Raw genomic sequence first — 21509 nt, 5'->3', positions numbered from 1 at the left:
ATCAAAAGAGCAAAATGCTCATCCATTACAATCCACGCGCCAGTTCTCGTGGATCAAACACAGAGATGTTTTCTATTCAAGCTTTTCAATCGCTGCTTTTACTTCTGCTTTCAAAGACTTTTGTATGCGCGGATCCATTTAAATGAGCTACTTGAATAAGTTTGAATTTTTCTAAAATACAAGATGGGAATTCTACTAAAATATGGAGTGAATACTTGAAATGGGATGCAAAAGTGTCCACTACTTACCTACTTTCAAATATCTTTTTTTTCCATCCGCTTTTCTCCATTCGTATACTCGTAGCATAGGGGGCCATTTTAACTCACTTGTTGCGTGCCATAGAATGCAATCGCGTTAATACTACTCAGGAGTTGTTGAATTTAAGCATATAAGTTCTATAGTGAGTGAATTAATCCTCCGTTGGGCACCCGGAATTGAATTGATTTTTGCATATTTCTATTATAGCTAACGACTTAATTGGAAGCTTAAGGTTCTTAAAATTTAATTTTCTATCGATTTATGGATATAATCTTTTAAAGATGATCCTCGAAGAGGACGAAAAAAGGCTAGATCCGGGAGCTCAACCGAAGGTTTCAAAAGCGCAGGATTAAGAAAATTTAAAAACATTTGTATCTAAAATTGTATAATATGTACCATTATTTGTTTACTTGTTTATTAATTTTGCTGACAAAAAATGCTTCTTATGCAACCGAATTACGACTTGGCATTTCGATCGGCTTCCGAGTTCAGTGACTACGTAGATGAAAAACGAATTTATTTTAATATCAAAATATTTATCTACACAGACTTTCAACAGAAGATGGTTTCTTAATTTGATTTACATTGAACTGCATTTTAGGTTCAAAATCAATTTTTATCTTGCTATTTGCGAATAACCGAAACAAAAGGCGTAGAACGGCAAACAACTGATACAATATGGAATGGCCAGATAAATAAAGGTATGGGTAAATGTACTCATCTGCTAATAAGCACTGGCCGCAATGTAAAATTGTGATCGGTCACAAACTGGCTTGCAAAAGGCAAGGTAAACATATAAGAAATAATATAAAAATGTATTTCGAAAGTCATATGAAGGGAGCTTTGCCCGAGTAGATGTCTGAACAAAAATGATAGCAGAAAGTTGGCTGGCTTATAAAAATTTTTAGGGCACGAAAAATTCGAATATGAACAAAAACGTGCTGGACGAGATCAAACTTAAGAAATGTTGCGTACAGTAATCTACTGACCAAAAATGAAGCTCCATCAGCAATTTTTTATACAAATGTTACTAAAATGTTGAAATATATCATAAGAGAGTAATACTTAGAATTTGACGCAATCTAAATCATTCCGTTCACGCCAGCGCTATCTGCCCTTAAGAGCAAAAAATTCGTGACAACTTTCACGTTATTTGCAGTTAAATGCGCGAAAAATATACTCGTACATTTGTCACAAAACCAATTGTTGAAATGGTAGCATAACAACTTGAGAGAAACGAAAAAAACGTATTTACAACGTGGCGCTAAATTAATCACCCTATCGGTTGATTGGACAAAATAAATAGTAAATAAAAATTTAAAAAAATAAAAATAAGGATCTTCTACATAAAGAAAAAAATTAAAAGATTTTACCTTTCCTATCCAAAAGGTGGCACAAAATTAATCACCCTATCGGAAGATTTGTGATTTTTGCAAATGGTGTCGTACTTCAATTATATTTGACACTTAGAAACTAGGAAACTGTATACAAACAGACAACAAATGTATTAAATTAATTTGTTTTATTTAAAAAAAAAAAATTTCAAAAACACGAAAAGCAAATAATAGCTTTACTAAATTTGTTTACTAAAGTGTAATTCAAAAGTATGAAGCACTATTAGGGTGTTCCCAGTTCGTATGATCCGATGTTAAATGGGATACGCCGTCAAAGTCGAGACACACAAAATTTTGTGATTACATGAGAAACTCGTTTTTCAGCTTAGGAAACAAACAAAGACATTTCCATCGCGAACAAGTTTCCATGAATAATGATGAAAATCATGCGCAAAGTTCTCGAAGCTATAAGGACTGAGGAAGAGCAGCACTACATCATGTTTTTCGGAGTCCCAAATGAAGAAGCACCGAACATTTCAAATGCATGATAACTTTGAAGTATCAAACATCGAATATGTCTTCATTAGTAACCATCGTTACACCACTTCAGGCAGCAATGCCCACCAGAAAGTCCAATCGAAGTCGACAAGCGCTGTGTAATGCCATATTGACCAGAAATATGTAAAGCACAAGGAAAACAAACAAAACAACCAACAAAATATTATCCAAACCGGCATACATAGCGTTTACGGAAGCATCAATCAAACTCGAACCAGGTCGACTACCGAAAATGCAAACAAAAAATCCGCTTCTGAATAAAATGAAGATATTTGCGGCATATGCGTCAAATCGACGGTTTGCTGCCTTAGCCTTAATAATTCGATTGCGAATGCAAGCGAGAGATGTATTTGAAATTACCAGTCAAAATAATTTTTATTGAAAATTAGAAGCTTCAGATTTAATTTTTATTCACAACTGAAAACGTAAGATTTCGTATTTTTTATTCAGAATTATAAGCTTTTTTCACAATGGCTTCTTGCTATAAATATTTGCTATGTAGGCGATCGCTGAGCAAATGTCATTTGTTTAAAGTAAAGCGAAACATTTTGCTTAACAACTTGAATGGAAGCTTTTTTATTTGATTTCAGTTTCCATTCGCAGTTTTTCTTATACTACGCAAACTAGAGTTTGAGGAACGTGCCAGGGCAATCTTTCCAAGATTGTATTGGCAGGATTGGAACGAAGGAATATCTGCACCGAAGCTGGTACCTCTATCTTCACAGGGGCTCCAAGATGGAATCGGGAGTAGGAGCAAAAGTTTTCTCTAAATTAGCCAATTTATCTATTTCCTTAAAACTGTCGACTACTGCTAGTGTTTTTCAGGCAGAAGTCTTTGCGCTCCTGCAGGCATGGAAAATGCTTAGGGAACCAGGGAGCGAGGAAGATATTAATACATATTTTCTCGGATAGTCAAGCAGCGATCAAGGCTCTGACGATGCCATGCATATCCAAACTGGTCACCTCCTATTAGGAGGAGATTAAATATCTTAGGTGTACAGGTAACATTTCTCGGATCTGGATTCCAGGACAAGGGAACGTAGAGAGAAATGAAATTGCAGATGAGCTTGCCAGAAAGGGGTCGACTGAATTGGCCTCAGAGATTTATTGGCATTCCCCTGACTGTTGTTAAAGGGGACTTATATATATATATAACTGGCACTTATACCATTTTTGGGTGTTTGGCCGAGCTTGTCCTTCTCTTTGTGGGGTGCGTCTTGATGTTGTTCCACAATGGAGGGACCTACAGAGATTTGCCATTACCTGCCGAGGGGCAATCGCTATTAGAAAATGTTTTCTCAATTTTCATGTTTCACCGAGATTCACACCTACGCTCTCGGCTATGGCGGCCGCAAAGGGGACTCGCACAACTTCTTTCTTAGGAAAGGGCAGATGTAGCTCCATTTCTTCATGCGCTTTTCCAAAAACTCTTTGACCCCTATACAATAGATGCACTGCTCATAAAGCTCTGGAGACGCCACGCATTCAATTTCCAAACTTGTAGCATTATTTTACAGTCGTTAGGCGATTGATACACACACAGAATTAATCCCCATTGCAGAAGTTGTGGAGAGCTTTTAGAAAAAGAGACTATCAGGTACTTCCTCTGTTAATGTCCAGGTTTGGCAGCTAGAAGATTAAGGTCACTGGGTGCTCTTTTCTTCGACAACCTGAGGCAGTGCTCCAACCTAAATCCCATCAACCTTTTCCATCAGACTGCAGTAGGTCTGGTTGGCTGTAGTTGTCTGTTTGTTGGAGGTCTCATAATTGTATCAAAATGACTCTTTAGTGCTACTTGGGAGTTCTAGTCTGGTACTTCAACCACTTCAGCGAATGTTACTGCTTTAGATGAAAGCTTTGTAAACATAAAAAATTGGTAAGGTTTGGCACCCGTGAAGAACATAGCCCACGCATTGCTATTCTTACCAATTAGATTTCGTGCGAGATTATGAAACCTCAGCAAATGGAATTTTACGGAGTTCTTAAAAAAGGAGTTACTAAGTTTCTTTAAATTTTCGGCGCATCCATGAGGTGCAAGTAGCGTTTCAGTTTCCTCTTCTGATGCTGCGATACCCGCTCGCTTAAGATCCGCGCACATTCAAGTCTCAATACCTACTATTATAGCTTAAAGTAAACATACTTGTTTATACTTGTTGTTGTTGTTTTCTTATTAAATAATAAATTTCGTTTATTCTGTGTAATCATACGTCAATTCGTGCGACTTGCCACATTTCGTTTTTGTTGCTACGGAAATACTCATCAAATAAAATCACCACCATTTAGTTTTGCAATCAACTATTTTTTGTGAGTTTGTTTATAGTTTATCGTCTGAAATACCACAAAATTGGGATTTCGTGACTAATGAAGTGTTTGGGAAAATTGCGCGTAATGAGCCACAATTACACTGCACACCCCTTTTGACGTCAGTGGAAAAAATCATTTCATGGCTCATTAAAATATTTAAAGTTTTCAAAAAATTCATGAAACTAAAATTAATGAACAATTAGATAAAAGTACAAATTTATATGAAAGCACTTGAAGAAATAAATTATATAATATTAGTCGGCTTCATGTGGAAGAAAATGCTCCACTTTGTATACAAAAAATATTATAAAAACAGGATTTTTATAGCAACTTCAAATTTACATTTTGTTGTGCAAAAATAAGTGGGCTATAAAACTGGATGCCCAGAGGTTCCGACTAAAAAGTGGAAAATGTTGATGAGAAGTTTTTAAAACTTTTCTTAATTTAATATAGCACAAAGTGTGGACGTTTGATTTTTACAGGTTTTGCTGCGCAATGAGCAACAACCAGCCTAGCTTTTCTGCGTGTGTGAATCGTCCAACGACCGTTAAATAATGCTACGAGTTTGGAAATTGAATGGCGTGGAGTCCACATGACTTTCTAAACACTACGTCTATTGTACTGAGACCAAAGGATACCCGAAGAACTGGAGCTCCATCTTTTCCGCGCTTTTCTGAGAAATAACTGTTCGCGATTCCTCTTTAACAACAGTCAGGATGATGACGATAACCGGGTGGGAGACCTCTGTGACCAATTCAGTCGACGCCTTGCTGACAAGCTTATCCGCATTTTCATTTGCCTCTATGTTTCTATGTCTTGGAACCCAGATCAGGGAAATGCTACCTCCACATCCAAGAGATTTGATCTTCTCCTTACAGGAGCTGACCAATTTCGATCTGCCCTATTGGCGTCGTCGGAGCCATGATAACTCTTTTACTACCGGAAAAAAATGTAATACCTCCCTCACTCCCACGTTACCCAAATATTTAGCATGCTTGCAGGATCGCAAAGGCTTCTGCCTGAAAAACCCTGTTCCGGGAATGTTTAAATAAAACAAAACCGAGTTAAATTTCAGGCAAATTTATTTTATCTCCTTCAAAATATGACCCGTCTGAAGCAACACACATGTGCCAACGTTTAACCCATCCCTTCATGCACCCCTGGTGAGCTGACGAAGGGATGGCCTTCAGCTCCGTCGTCGCATTCTCTTTGATCTCCTCTATCGACTGAAATCTCCTTCCACGAAGTGGTAACTTCAACTTGGGAAACAAAAAGATGTCGCACGGGGTCATATCAGGTGAATACGGTGCTTGCACGATGGTATTTACTTGGAGTTTGGTCAAATAACCCAGAATAATTTGGTGTCGATGCGATGGCGCGTTGTCATCATCCAACATCCAAGAATTGTTTTCCCACATTTCCGGCCGTTTGCGACGTACATCATCTCTCAAACGCTTCAAAACGGATATTCTTTATTAACTTTCTGGCCCGATGGAAGGTACTCATGGTGCACTACGCCTTGGCAATCGAAGAAAACAGTCAACCCGGTACTTTTCGATCAGAGTACTTATTAATATTTTTGTAAAAGTGTTTGCCATCACTGACTCAACTTTAATTTTTTTTCACTTTACTTTATAACCTCTTACAACGTATTTTACCCTTAAAGGGGGGCGTTCAAATTCTATTAGTGGCAAGCCTGCCTTGAACTGCATTAAAATACAAGCAGGCCCATATAGTGGTTCTTTTATAATCAATTGTAGACTAATGTGAGATCCAGCCAAAAGAACATCGAAAGTGGCGAGAAGTGGATGAGCTTATTAGGTTAAAATTCTCATTAAGTTAGACCAAAGAAGAATCAGTAGGATTAGAGTAGAAGTAGAGTCTCACTACTACAGGGTGGCAAGTAGATGATGGAAGGGACTGCCAAACTATGTAATTTCTAGGAAAATGTGGCTAATCATAACGTATCCAAGGCCAAATATATGCTTGGTTACGGTCGAACCAACATCTCAAGACTAGCCGCTCTTCTCACAAATCATTTGAAGGCTGGGGAGCACGCGGCGTAATTAAGCAACTACAAAAATATACGCCGCAATTGTAGAGTAGAGGGAAAAAGAAAACTCCAGTTTACTGTCTTTGAAAGTGAGCGGATTTATCAAGGGCAAGATAACGAGCTCTTGAGAAGCAATTATTTAACAACATTGACGAAAATTCAGCCTTGGAATTTGGGTATCCGCGTATCTTCCTAGAGAAAATAAAGTTGCTTTAGAAAATAGCGCTCTTGAAAATATAACCAACGAAATAAGTAGAGTATGGTAAGCAAAACACCGCAATAACAACAGGGACCATCCTGTATATAAGCTAACGCAAATACATCTATCCTCCGTGTGGCGTTTCTAGTCTTCCATGGAACGCATCCCTAAATGACGGCTCAACAGATGTGCAGGGTAAGTAAGAAATAAAATACCTCTCTCGGGCCAAAACTAGAAAGCCAAGCAACGTCTGTCTCGTATCGAGCGGCTGCATGGCTGCTTACAGTAATCTCATTACGAGGATAGGAACCTTAGACCAACAACCTACTGTCTCCGAATTTGACTTTTTATAAAAAAATAAAAATTAAATTAAATTGGGTGTTTGGCCAAGCTCTTCCTTCTATTTGTGGTGTGCGTCTTGATGTGGTTACTCAAATGGAGGGGCCTACAGTTGTAAGCAGATTCCAAACGGCGTCTTATTATGAGGAACTTTTTCAAGCCAGAAATACACTCGGAGGTATGGTATTGCTTGCCCAGAAAAATCTTAGAAAACACTATTTCTATAATTTTTCTGTTTCATGTAATATTCTTGTGTTTGGGTGACGCTAAATCGATCCATTGAGATTCGAAGCATTTCATTACAGCCTTTGATTTCCTCACTTTGGATACGATTTCCTTCATTGCCGCCTGACTTTCAATGAAACTCCAAATCGGACGGCCATAAAAAATACTAAGTGTTCTGAAGCAAAGATCTCCGCTTGGAAGGCGCTGGTTACAGCAGTTCGGACGACTACCTTAACATAGCACTTCTCATTTTTTGATGTCTGTTTAGCTCTTCCCTATTCGGAAGTACTAGAAAAATCTCAATAAATGAGACCCAGAACGTCTGCTTATTTAGGGCGTTGCTAACGTCCAATTAAGTTTTCATTCCACTGAGTAATTCTCCTTTCATTTCACTAAAAGCCATTGCACTCATGCATCCATAGTTGACGACCGTGCATCTTTGGCTTATTTTAGGGATGTTGTGTGAATAAAAATTCGTAGCGGCTGTTGCTCAAATGCATACTTTTCTCAAATAACGCTAATCACAGCTTTTGATATGCCGAGCCGTGTGAGCTGCCGTACGAGGCACTGGAGAATGAAAAAAATTCATCTTTAATAGTTGTATTCAATTGCATCGAAGTTTCAAATTCTTATATAGCCACATTTATGTAAAAACACAATTCCTTTTATGCTTAAATGTATCTCACAGAAGGCACAATGAATAATTTATCAGCGCGGGCTTTTACTTTAATCAGAGTACAAAAGCTTCGCAACGCTACTGCGTTACGTTTACTGCACTTGACATTCTTCATATGGATTGCACGGAAAAGAAATAAATAAATTAAATATAATACGAGGTATGTCAGCAAAAGCTATTTACGAGTCATTTTATTATCAACGTAGCGCAGTCAACGTTGCATTGCTTAAGCAGACAACGCCTTTGTTATCACATAGACTCCGGGACTTCGCTGCAAAACTGGCATAAAGACTCGTGACTTCTTGCAGTGTCGCCATCGAGAAGACACACTCCGCATTTATGTTTTTTTACGAGTTCCCACTATCTTAATCAGGAAACTTGTGTTTGTAATCTTCAAATTAATATAAAATTTGTGTGCAAGAGTGAATCACATAATGACAGAGCTACAGAAAAACTTAAAATTCAGAATTTTTTTGTAAAACCTGAAAACACCTGCGTGTCCTCAGCAATGGAAGTTGTTGCATACTCATCTTCATAATAATATGAGCGCTACAAGATACCGAGATTTAACTATTTTTTGTGTATTTAATTTTTGGTTATGTTTTTTTTTTAATTATGGTGCATTCTACAACAAAAACCACATAATATAAAAATTTAATAAATATTAAATGAAAAAACATTAAAATTTCCATCTTTTTACTCAGATTTTTTAGAAATCCACTTTAGGTATAAATTTTTTTATAGACCAACCCTCAAAGTGGAATGTTCAACTGGGTGGAAATTCTCGTTGATTTTCGATAGTTTGTTTTCGCTGAGCTGCTGAGCTTTATCTTCCATATAAAAGTCTTCCGGACGCAGAACGAAACGAGTGCCACACAACAGCCATGGAATTCATCCAATACGGCTATCTGCCATTTTTTTGATCGATTCGTTCCACTACGGGGAACGCGTTTCAACAGGCGAAAGGAAGTAATGGAAAAATCGAAAAAGGCTCTGATGGCTATACCCAAAATAGAGATCCAAAAATGTTTCCAGAGCTGGATCACATGCTGGCGAAAGTGCGTTGCAGTTTATAGAGAGTACTTTAAAGGCGATAATATCGCTTTTGAGGAATAAGCTGGTATTTTTAATTTTGTGAATGTATTCCGGGAACTTTTTGATTAATTTAACCAACAATTTTACTATGAACTATGCGTATAAAGGCGAGCTATGAGTATTTTACGAGTTGGTGCATGAGCAAATGACATTTTCCGGTTACTTTTTAGGCAGCTACCAGGTCATATCACGCTACAGGGAAAGTCGTCCCAGATATTTAAGGGTATTATTATTTAGGTCATTTCTAACTGATTTGGTTACATGGCATGATTTCAAAATTTTACCCGTTTTTGAGATATTCGATTTCAAAGCTGACTTAAAAGAAATATCTAATTTGTTCTTTTTTTTTGTCCACTCCTTTGAAATGTTAGTTGAAGGTTCATTTTTTCCGTGATTTTCTTATCTCAGTTATTATTTTCCCAAATACGGTATCATTTTATATTTTCATTACGTGTTGATGGCATTCTATTTCGATATAAAGGTAAGTAACTATTTTGATATTCAACCACTAGCTTTTACCTTAATTTCTTCTTATTTTATGCCATTGGTCTGTCCATACCGAATTAGTTCATACAAGATTGTACCCCACCAAGAGTTTAGGAGCTTTGCGTACATTAGAAAACTGTTTCTTTTAGACATAAAAATTTCTTTCAATCCAAAGAATATATGTAAGAAAACTTAAAGGTTTTGTGGATTGAAAAGTAAATATTGTAATAAGATACTCACCGAAAATTGAGTTGAAAAGCATCTACACCTTTAGGTTGCTGAAAAAACAATAGAAATTCAATATTAATTAATTTAATATTTAATAATAATTTAATTTCATAATAATAATAATAATAATACGGTGGCCGGCGTAGCCGAATGCGTTGGTGCGTGACTACCATTCGGAATTCACAGAGAGAACGTAGGTTCGAATCTCGGTGAAACACCAAAATTAAGAAAACCATTTTTCTAATAGCGGTCGCCCCTCGGCAGGTAATGGCAAACATCCGAGTGTATTTCTGCCATGAAAAAGCTCCTCATAAAAATATCTGCCGTTCGGAGTCGGCTTGAAACTGTAGGTCCCTCCATTTGTGGAACAACATCAAGCCGCACACCACAAATAGGAGGAGGAGCTCGGCCAAACACACAAAAAGGGTGTACGCACCAATTATATATATATATAATAATAATATTTAATAATACATTTAATATTAATTCATTATTAATTATTCATTATCAATTCTTGTCATTCTCAGTTGAACCAGTATGGAATACCCTAACACACATGCTTATACACAAACTTATTTATCTAAAAATACAATGGACGCTATATATAAATTCAGAAGAAATTTCTTGCGGTAGCAATCGTGTCTAGCATCGCTGTTATAAGCTGCTCATTTTTGTTTATTTTGGTCACACGCAAAGGCTTTTTTTATATGATCGCTCGCACCACGCGGCGTATGATCAACAAGTCAGGTGTATTTTTAACTACCTTTTATTTATTTTAGACTTACGAGTTAAGCTTAAAATGTATCATGAGCGATTAAAACCGCTTCACTGTGCTTCTTGTTATCCATGCAAAGGAACGTAAAAGTAGGCATACACCTTTACCTATTTATGTATTTGAAATTTCAGAAATGGGAATTTTAAAGTAATTATAAAATAATATGAACTCAACAGGGCCCCTAAATCGGTGTAGAGAGGCCTTACGAACTATCACTGGATAACATACGGGGCATTGTTATCGTCTTCATCTTTGTTATCAATTCAGAAACTACGATTAGACGAAGCGGGCTTCGGTCGTTTTTGTGAGCTGGGCGATGAAACACCAGAGTGCATTTCGCAAGAGGAAGTCTCACTCACCTGGGTTGTGTAACTGTAGATCCATTGGTAATATAAAAATAATCCGAGGAAGTATTCAAATTTTTGAGAATACTTCACGGCTTGCGGTCAAGCATAATCATCATCATTATCCTATTGGAGTATAGGGCCCCAACCAAGCCCATTGGACCACATCAGAGAACACAGTGCACTATGCCTGCATAAACTCAAACTACCAGGGATCATTTGAGAAGCATTTCAGCAAATTTTCGCCCACCTTCAAAATGTGAAGAAACATAATTAACAATAAATACAATAACACCAAAAAATTTTCAGAAACAGATTACAGTCAAGTTCATTTATAGTACATTTTATCAAAATTACAAAAGAGTTCAACCAGAAGTCTCTAGTCAGTGATAGTGACTACTAAACACTATTGTGCGCCATTAAATTAAATTAAAGACTAAATATTTCAAATGCAATGTTTTTTTTTAATTGTCTTTATTAATAAAGCTGCTTTTCAAGGATATTAATAAGATGCAACCAACTTATAAAAAGGGCAAGTGTTGTGCGGTTCATCAAAGCTCAAAGACTAAGACTAGGCTATTCCATGAGAATGGGCCCCACGAGAGCTCATCGGAAAATAATTGACGCTAAAACATTTGAACGAAAGCCAGAGGCAGACCAGGATTAAGATGGTTTGACGAACAAGAAGACAACATGTGAAAACTCAAAGTCAAACACTGAAAGGAATCAACCAAGGATTCAGGCAAACGGAGAAATCTTGTGCAGCGGGCCAAGCTCACACAGAGCTGTAGCGCCAAATGGTGATGATGGTCAAGGTCATTAAATAATAATCTGTAGTGAAGACAAGCAAATGTGCTTTCGTGCGAAGCTTTTTAATGGCAGAAAAGCGCTCACCATTCACTGCCAAGGTGCGACCGATGTTAGAAGACATTTTTCCAAATCAAACGAAGAAATTCTTTCACAACTTTCAGAAATACTTTTTTTATGTTTTCTTTCATTGTTTCTTTAATTTTTTTTACATATATAATATTACGTGTAATTTATTGTAGTATAAATCGGAATTTACAGCACTGCAAGAACTGCAGCTAGTGAGTTTTTTTGTATAAAAGACCTTTACCTACACTCTCACTGGTTGGTTCATAGAAGTGGTGATTCTCCAAGAATCCAGTTTGCGCTTCCGTACCATTTTGTTACCCCATCCTCGCTGCCAACAAGTCATACGGGTTATTCCTTCACGACTATATCCAGCCTGGTCTCTTCATCTGCAATCCGCGATTCGAAGGTATTTTGAGGAGATTGCATTCTTGATGTCACTCAGTGGTGCCAATTCGAATTCTGCAATAATTTTATTCGTGGCAGATTCTCCTCTTGCAAGTTTGTCCTCTTTTTCGTTTCATTCAATGTTCCGATGTCCCGAGGGCCAAGTTAAGGAAGCGTTATTGTTTTCACTCAAGATTTTAGAAATATTTTTTCCTTTTTGTTCCACCAACTCAGAGGTTGTTGTAATTGAATCCAGTGATAGATTACAGCTTAGCTATCCGAAATAATAGTGATATGAAAGTGTGCGATTAGTGGTCTAAAACTTCGTCCTGGAAGACACTGCAAGGAATGGGTGGCACAGATTTTCCAGTTCCTTGTCAGTGAGAATATATAACTGCTGCAGCACCACAATCCATTATTGAACCCTCTGTACGTACACTTCATTGAACCAAAATTCAATATACTATAAAGTTCCATACTCGTTAGAAATTTTGTTGAAAATTGGCTGAACTTTTTTAAATTTTGCACAAAGTTTGAAACTTGAACTTGTATGGTTTTTATGGGCAAATGAACTGTATTTTGGTTAGAAAAGTATGAAAATTAAATGCGACTTAATAAGCCAATCATCATCATGATAAGTGGTACAGTCTTGTGCAGACTTTTGCTTCTGAAACTACAGCATCCTACCTCGATCTACCCTCTACTCCGTTTTCCAAGTTTGTGATTTGCACTTTTTACAGGTCAGCTGTTACCTCATATGTGAAGTCAATAAGTCTTGTCAAAAAACCTGTCAATAAGTCCATACGTTCTAGTTATTTAACGCAGTGTATCTCAGAGTTTAAATTAAAGATCCAAACTAGAGCTAGGCAGTACAAACCGCTTTGTGGACCTTTGAAGGCAAAATTAACCACATAAACTAAAAAACATTAAAGTCTGATATCGCCAAAATTCGCACAGCGCTTGCTCCTCACTTTAAAATATATTTCTAATTTCATATTTTAAATTTAATAAAAGGACCAGATCAACCATGTAGAATTTTTCTAGAATATTTTTCAATTAGCATAAAAATTCCATTTATTATTTTACTGGGCAAGCATTTTCCGTTGTTTAGTTTAATTAGGTTTGACAAATGCTTAATTAATTAGTTCTCATGCAACACCCACATAAATCAATGACTTGATGTGTATATTTAGTAAGCAAACATATCTATTTGCAGTGCCATATATTTTGATTTATTATTGGCTATGTGCAGCCAGATATGTAAATTCATATGTATATACAAATATACGCACGAAAAATACCAATCAAACCGGATATGTAAATCATGTAAACGATTCGAGCCACTAATTTGAGTGGATACGCGGAGAATACAGTGGGCGAGCAAAAATACGCAGCATTCACCATAATGCCTTAATGTTTAACTTAATTACTAATTGTCGCGAGGTAAGTGTCCGAAGGCAATAGGAAAATATGCTCTTGATTATAAAATGTTGCAACGGGTGATAATAAAAAAGGGACTTTCTTTAAACTTCTTTAATTTAAAAGCTAAAGCATCGAATTAGTAGACGTTAATTTTTGTCGTTGCCATGGATATTTAAATTCGCTTCGTAGTTTTTGTTAAAAAAAATGGTTTTCATTAAGATGCCGTTTTCACACCCTTACCTACCTTATTAAAAAACGGTTTTAAGTAGCCAATATAATCACCTATTAAATATTCCTAGCTTTTTACAAATATAATTCTCATAAAAATCTATTTTCCCTTACTACTCTCAAGTCATTTCAAGTTATTTTTAGCCACAAATTCTAATGTAATTTGTAAACAATCAACGCATAATTACTAAGAAAACAATAAGAAGCGCCATGAAAGCACAGCAATGAATGAAAATAAAAACGAAAACAATTATGGTAACCAAAAGACATTGCCGCATGAGGGGAAACTTTATAAACTGCGCTGCTTCTTTTTATCAACAAGTCCTGCCGTTCCACCCACAAAGCGGCAAAGAGGAAAGCTGAATTTGCGGAGCAGGGGATGGCTATTTCTTCTCTTCACTTCCCTTGCTGCGAGTGCGAAACTGGGCCATGAACTTTGTTAATAAAGACAGCTATGCAGAATAACAAGAAAATTTAAATTAATCTGTGAAACCTTTTCAGTTCAAGGAACTACAGTTTCGCGCATATATATTAAATAAGAATTTCAGTGAACTGCTTCGAATTATTGTGAATAAACATATAAGTCCTTGTTTGTGTGTGTATATCTTTATTATATTATAAGTATATACGGGATGTGTTGCCAAAGAAAATAATTTATTATTTTGCTGAAATTAGTCGACGGTCACATAAACTGTCCCTGTCTGTTTTTTGTTTTTTTTTTTTTTAAGAAAATATGTTAGTAGAAATAAAAGCATATTTTATTTCTACGATTTATATAACCACCGGAAATACATGGAAATCACCGCAGTCAAATGGTTTCGTGCGGGGTTTTCTTTCAACTGCTCCAAAGCATAAAAATTTTCGGCGTTCCCATTTGTAATACAGTATTACAACATTATAAGGTGGAGCTTGAGGCTCGGTCTGATACCATAAACCCAAACATAAGAATATATATATATATATATATATAAAATTGACGCGTACACCCTTTTTAAGTGTTTGGCCGAGCTCCTCCTCCTATTTGTGGTGTGCGTCTTGATGTTGTTCCATAAATGGAGGCACCTACAGTTTTAAGCCGACTCCGAACGGCAGATATTTTTATGAGGAGCTTTTTCATGGCAGAAATACACTCGGAGGTTTGCCATTACCTGACGAAGGGCGACCGCTATTAGAAAAATGGTTTTCTTAATTTAAGTGTTTCACCGAGATTCGAACCAACGTTCTCTCTGTGAATTCCAAACGGTAGTCACGCACCAACCCATTCGGTTACGGTGACCACCAAACACAAAATGCAAGGACAAAAAAGCACTCCAAAATGTTCACTGTTTGCTAAAGGCCAGGAATTTTATTTAAATCTGTGTTGCCTTCGATCTTTAAATTTTCGGCTCATCATACCAGACTTGTGCGGTGATACCTACAAGAGGTGCATACTTAGAATTATGGCGCCTTCACACAACAACCAAGCAGATCAACTTATTTTGTTTCTCGTTTGGAAGCGTCCGAAAATTTTAAGTTAAATTTCAAAGCAAAGTAGACTAGGGAAGCAATCAAAAGATAACCAAATTTAAAAACTTTTACTATTCTGTTGAATGTTTCTCAATTACACTATAGGAAAGCAAGAATGTCACAGTCTATCATTTTGGTATATTTTCATAGTTTCTTTTCATTCTCTAAAGTCTATGTGTTCTGTGTTACTTTAAAACTTTAATAAAATGCTTTCACATTATATTTCAAAAAATTTATTTTCAAAATTCTCAAATGTTTCAAAGTTCCTCGTTTAATAAATATGACTCTCTGTTTTGAATTGATCTCGCCACGGTAACTGGTGCACATTTTATTCACCTTCAACCAAACTTCTATAAAAAATATGCTAAGTCAAATTAGTTAAAATAAAAAATTTCAGAATATATTTTGCACAGGAAGCCAGGCAATAAAAAGGAAAATATTTTTTAAAGCGCCGAGATCTAAAATTGCTCAACTACAGAAAAAAAGCATCAGTGCCATGGATTAAAATTTACAGATACAACATCCATAATTTATCAATAGAGGATGGTATCGTGAAAAGAGAGTCCGATATGCATACATGAAATGGTTTTTATATTTGGAAAAACGAGCAAATTCCTTGTGGAAAACATTATCAAAAATCGACTTGATTTGAGCTCCTTCACACTTGCTTTTATTATTATTACTATACTAAAGTTGAATGAGCTATGAAGAATTTAAAATTCTAATTAAAAAATTTAAAAGTCTGATAAAATAACCTTTTAACTCGTTGAAGTTTTTCGAACAGTTTCAAACATTTATTTATACGTTTCTTTCTTTTTTGATTAATGATCATAAAAGTCATTGTGAATATTGCAAATAATTGGACAGAGAAATCTGTTGCTAGGTCTATTAAAGGGACTACAATAGAAGTTAAAATCTTAAGCATGAGGAACGAAATGTTTGATTACACACAAATCTTCAAACTCGAGAGGGAACATTGAGGTTCACTTCCGAAGGTAAAAATAAGCTAAAAGTAGATCCTGTGAGCAGTTTAACTACTTGTATAAATATCATTTCTATAATTTTTCTACGACTCGTTTCAAACCCCGAACTCAACTGGAACCGAAACATCGAAGTCAGGTCAAAAGGTGCATATTACGCATGCAAAACAACTATAGATAGGAGTTGGGGCTTAAAACCGCGTGAAAACTATATTATTCTGTTCTATGAGGTCACTATTTGCCTCACTCTTGAGGCTCTATTAAACCTTCCCTTTATAGATATCTCTGGAAAATTTCAAGTTATTGCAACGTTCTCTAATTTGGTTTTCATAATAATTTTCCACTCCAATCTCCGAAAGATGAGAATGGGATAATGTTAAAAACCTGGACCAAGGGTCAATTCTTCACTGATGGCAAAAGGCTAAATAATAAGGTCGGGCGTGGCATCCACTAAGAAGTTCTGCAGCTGAACGTAAGAACTGGACCACAGAGTCTAATTGTGAGATCGCCTTGAAGTAATGAGCACAAAACAAGATCCTTCATCTATCTAGACCGACTTTCTTTTTGAATAGTGATTGGTATCATCACTGGGCACTTTACAATGAGAATATATACGCTACGTTGAGTTTCCATGACATGACTTCCGTCGTAGCTACAAGAGCGAGGAGGAGATGGGGAGCCAAAGTGAGGCATTTTTCTAGTTTCTGCATAGCATTTGAAAATGGTTTTTGTAAGAAAATAAGCTGTAGTTTTATACAAAAAAAATAATATTCAATCAAAGGCAAAGAAAAATAGACAAAATTTGTCAAAATGTTGATCTGCTGTAAATTTAGTAATGCTTCTTCTAAAATATTGAACCATATTTCAGTACGGGTTATCAGCTTTATAAAATCAAAAGTACCTCTTGTATTACTAGCAGTTTATAGTTGCATTCGATAACAAACCAATTTTGGATTTGAAGATTACTCAATTTTTTTTTTTTAATTTGATACTTATGATTCTGACTTAAGCAGCTCTGCAAATCAAATCTAGCAGAAAATTCTTCACGAAATCGTCCAAAAAACTCCTTCAATAATTCCAAAAGCCAAGCTAGTTTTTCAATTGTTTAATTGTTTAAATTACATTTAACCGAAATAAATGTTTATAATTTCCAATTTTAATACTTAACAAAAGATTTGGAAAAATCGCTTTAAATGGCGCACTTAATGAATGAACTTTGTTTCTAATTATAAAAAAAAATAAAAAATAAATAATTGGCGCGTACACTTCTGTTAGGTGTTTGGCCGAGCTCCTCCTCCTATTTGTGGTGTGCGTCTTGATGTTGTTCCACAAATGGAGGGACCTACAGTTTCAAGTCGACTCCGAACGGCAGATATTTTTATGAGGAGCTTTTTCATGGCAGAAATACACTCGGATGTTTGCCATTGCCTGCCGAGGGGCGACCGCTATTAGAAAAATGTTTTTATTAATTTTGCTTTCACCGAGATTCGAACCAACGACCTCTCAGTGAATTCCGAATGGTGATCACGCACCAACCCATTCGGCTACGGCGGCCGAAATAGAAATATGGCAACCTGAACGTGTGTAGGTGTGCATTCTATGCAAGAATTCTGTCCGCTCATTTTTTCACCAAGAATTCTATGGTTGCGCAAACAAATAATACCTTCCACATGCACATACGCAAATATATCTTACACTGCAATGTCCGACAAAATTTAACTTTTTGTACACCCAGGCATAAGATCTGCAGTTTCCGAACGGAGGATTACAGCAAATATAAAGGTGTCTGGCTGTTTTGTTAGATAAATTTTTTAGGTTTTTTAGAGCCAAAATGATGTTTAGTTAATTTAGGAGGTAGTATCAAGAACAAGATTTTTATTTTTAGGACACCCTAGTACATAAATATTTATGTTTATATCTGAATATGAAAATTCAAAGTTAATTGTTTGAGTGGCTGCGACAGGTGTGATAAATATGTGTCTCAGAAAGTTTGCTACAAGTATATTGTACAAAATACATATAAAATTAGTAAAGTTTTATAAAATTACACTTATAAATATATTAATGTTTGTACTAACATGGTGACCGCCATGGTCGTGGCATCTGTAGGTGAAAAACCGACAGTGATACTTGGCTTGAGACCCACTAAGTACTTCAAATATAAAATGACAAAAAAGGTTTTTCCATATAGCAAACGTCCATCGTCAGTCAATCATGGAATAAACAAACTGATTGTACCATCAAAAAATCTTGTCATTAAAAACCAGCGAAACCAATCGAAAATGGCATAAATGTCTAGAATCTCTCATTTGTGAAACCTTCTATCAAGAAACTATGCGGCAGACTTTGTACTATTAATGTTATATTTGTATGTTACTAGATATGCGACAAATAAGTACGCTTTAGCACCTACCTGACTGGCATGGCGTATGAGTAATACATGAGAAAATTTGTCCGTAGTTCAACTCACTGTTTTTGGTAGCATGTTCGATCATTAAATAGATAATTCTTACCAACTTTTAATAGGTTTCAAAATCAAGTAGTAGGCATGTAGTGCTCAATCAATTAAGTATATTTTTTTGGACTAACCCACTTGAGTAGTTATATAAGAAATGTTACTCTTAAGAAATATGCATATATTGATTATTTATTGAAAATATGAGCAAGTGTGTATTTTTAGGAGAGATGTTTTAAACTTATGAATGGGTAGATATAGTCAGTGATTTTTGTGATTTGGTATAGGTTGGTTGAAAAGTAAGAAAGCAAAAGAGCAGAGAATGTGAAATTTTAAATGAAACTAGAATTTTTATTCAGTATAATCGCCCTCAACCTCAATACACTTCTGTCATAATCCTCCAATAATTTGATATCACATTCGTAAGGATTTACTTGAAACTCTCCAAATACTGCTCCGCAGCTTTTTATTGAATTTTTAACCAATGCGGCATCAACTTTCCGAAGCACTGTTCCACATGCAATTCTTCATGCAAAATATACAATAGCATACTCGCTTATCTGAAATGCCTATGGTATGAGGAATTCTACGCTTAGTCAAACCGAGATTTTCACAAGCAACATCAAACATTTGCTCAATGCTTTCTGGTGTTATTGCATCATTTAGACTTCCTCTACGCCGTTCATCTCTTCAACGCTTGCATGACCAGTTGGATAAAAAGAAACATATTCCCTTAGCAATTCCAGCATTTCTTTATGATTTTTTTTGCTGATAAGCCTTTCAAAATAAAAAATTTTATCATTGAATGATTATCGATTGGCCTGCAATCTCATGGCCTTTTGTGCACTCTACTCATCACAGTACCTCATCCAAACCCGGTTCACTCTTTTCGTTGTAAAAAATACACTGACAGACACCTTTTAATGTCTAGTACACAAAACTTTCTGTGCCATACTAAAATAAAAATTTTGTGTATGTTAAATGAAAAATGAGTAACTCAAATGGCGCATAAAACATGATTCCTATACTGGTTAATAGATGTCGGTTGCAATACTTTTCAGCCAACCTGTTCTACGAGGTGGCGCAAAATTAATCACCCTACAAAAAATAATATGACTTTTGCAACTGGCGCCATACGTCAGTCATATTTGACACCTGTGAACTAGGCAGCTGTCTTATACACACATACACAGAAAAGCAATTGAGCTTAGAGTGTAGAGCTCAAAATAAAGATTTGCATCACTCAAAATAATTTTTTTTGTTTTGTATTTAGTAAAAAAGTTAATCAAAAACAAAATGACATGATATTTTTGCGCACCTTGCGTCTTCCAAAAACAATCAACCGCGCAGAGTACAACATAAAATTGCTGTACGCGTTCCATGCTTCAAATGTAATGATCTGGTGATTTCGTGTGCCATTCCATCCTAAGAAGTGGTGAACTTTAATAAAACTAAAGTTCAAACGCAAAATTTAAAAAAAGTGTATGATAAATATTTTTTACTTCTGTTTTTATTGTGCCTGTAGATGGCCCTTGTTGCATTTTGGTGTTTTGCAGTATAATTTAAAGATAATTTTAGATGTCTTTGTTCTTTAAATTTCAAAAAGGAGTTAGTAGAAAAAAAGTTATATAAATAGATGGGATTTTCTTACGAATAATTCTCTAAGTGTACGCAAAAAAATTTGAAAATTGATAAATTGCATGACATTTTTTCATGCAGAATAATTTTGTATCTGTAGTGTGTCCAGTTTCCTTAAAAATCTCCATTATTTTCGAAATATTATTTCAAAGAACTGCTAGCTTCTAAAATCGTTAAAAGAAAGATTTGTGTGCATTTTTTACTATTAGAAAAATGTTTAGTTGAAATTTTATTTATTAATTCTCTTTTTGCATCTCTAAACACTCCAGATATACCTACACAATATTTAAAAAATGGAATCCAGTATCAGAATACTTACTTGATAATTCTCCTAGAACAACCAGCTCACAAGTATTAAAGAAACTATTTTCAAAAATGAGAATTTTTATTCAAAAAGTTCCACACTCACACAAAAATTCACTTCAACTACTTTTCCGCAACAGGAAATGTGCTTCGCCGAGGACGAACGTTGAAAGCAATGAAAAAGCACCAAATAGTTGCTGGCGTTTTTATCTAATCAAAATTACATTTTCACAAAAGTCAAACAAACGGTGCTGATAACCGTGAAAATGGATGCAACGGGTGACATATCAAAAGCAAGATAATCCACAGCGCGTCAATCAAAACTCAAAATGCATTTTAGATATACAAAAACTTAAATTTCTCAAAGTTTCTGTGAAACAAAGTAAATTCTTATCTAGGAATATCCGCAATTAAGGCAAGCATAGGCACAGAGCAGGAGAGCCAGCCAAACGAGCTGTCAAGATAAGTTAAATACTCAAGCGTTGCATTTCACATTTTACTTGCAGGCAGTGAGCCAAATGAAATGAAAATAACCAAGTAAGAAAGAACCAATGTTCGGGCAGTAGCGAACCCGGTTCATATATTGAGTGTGATTTTAGACATGGCATTGATATCAAAATGGCTTCCTAAGACTACCAAAGAAGCAAAAACGATAGGACTAATGGACTTACCTCCGGGAAACATTACCATTTTTATTGATAGTCAAGCAGCAATCAATGCACTAGCCTCAGTGCGCATCAATTTAAGATGTTTTAGGGAAGGCAGGAGGTCCTTATCGGTTATACAATAACACAACATCACACTTTGGTGGGTCCTCGGTCACTTTGGAGTTGAGGAATATGG

General features: G+C 35.8%; 1 long non-coding RNA gene across 1 annotated transcript in view; it reads right to left on the bottom strand.

Moving 5' to 3' along the window:
• LOC129253079 (uncharacterized) overlaps positions 1-20816 on the bottom strand; it is a 54258-nt gene extending 33442 nt beyond the window's left edge. Inside the window, exons 1-2 of the long non-coding RNA XR_008583695.1 lie at positions 20683-20816; positions 9768-9805 (exon numbers count right to left, since the gene is read on the bottom strand). This is a non-coding gene — a long non-coding RNA (uncharacterized LOC129253079). The remainder of the gene's footprint in view (positions 1-9767; positions 9806-20682) is intronic.
• Positions 20817-21509: the final 693 nt, after the last annotated feature.

This window comes from Anastrepha obliqua, chromosome 1 (genome assembly GCF_027943255.1).
Source record: "Anastrepha obliqua isolate idAnaObli1 chromosome 1, idAnaObli1_1.0, whole genome shotgun sequence".
Lineage (NCBI taxonomy): Eukaryota > Metazoa > Arthropoda > Insecta > Diptera > Tephritidae > Anastrepha > Anastrepha obliqua.
Note: the sequence above shows the minus strand (reverse complement) of the source record. Positions and strands in the feature narration are given on the sequence as shown.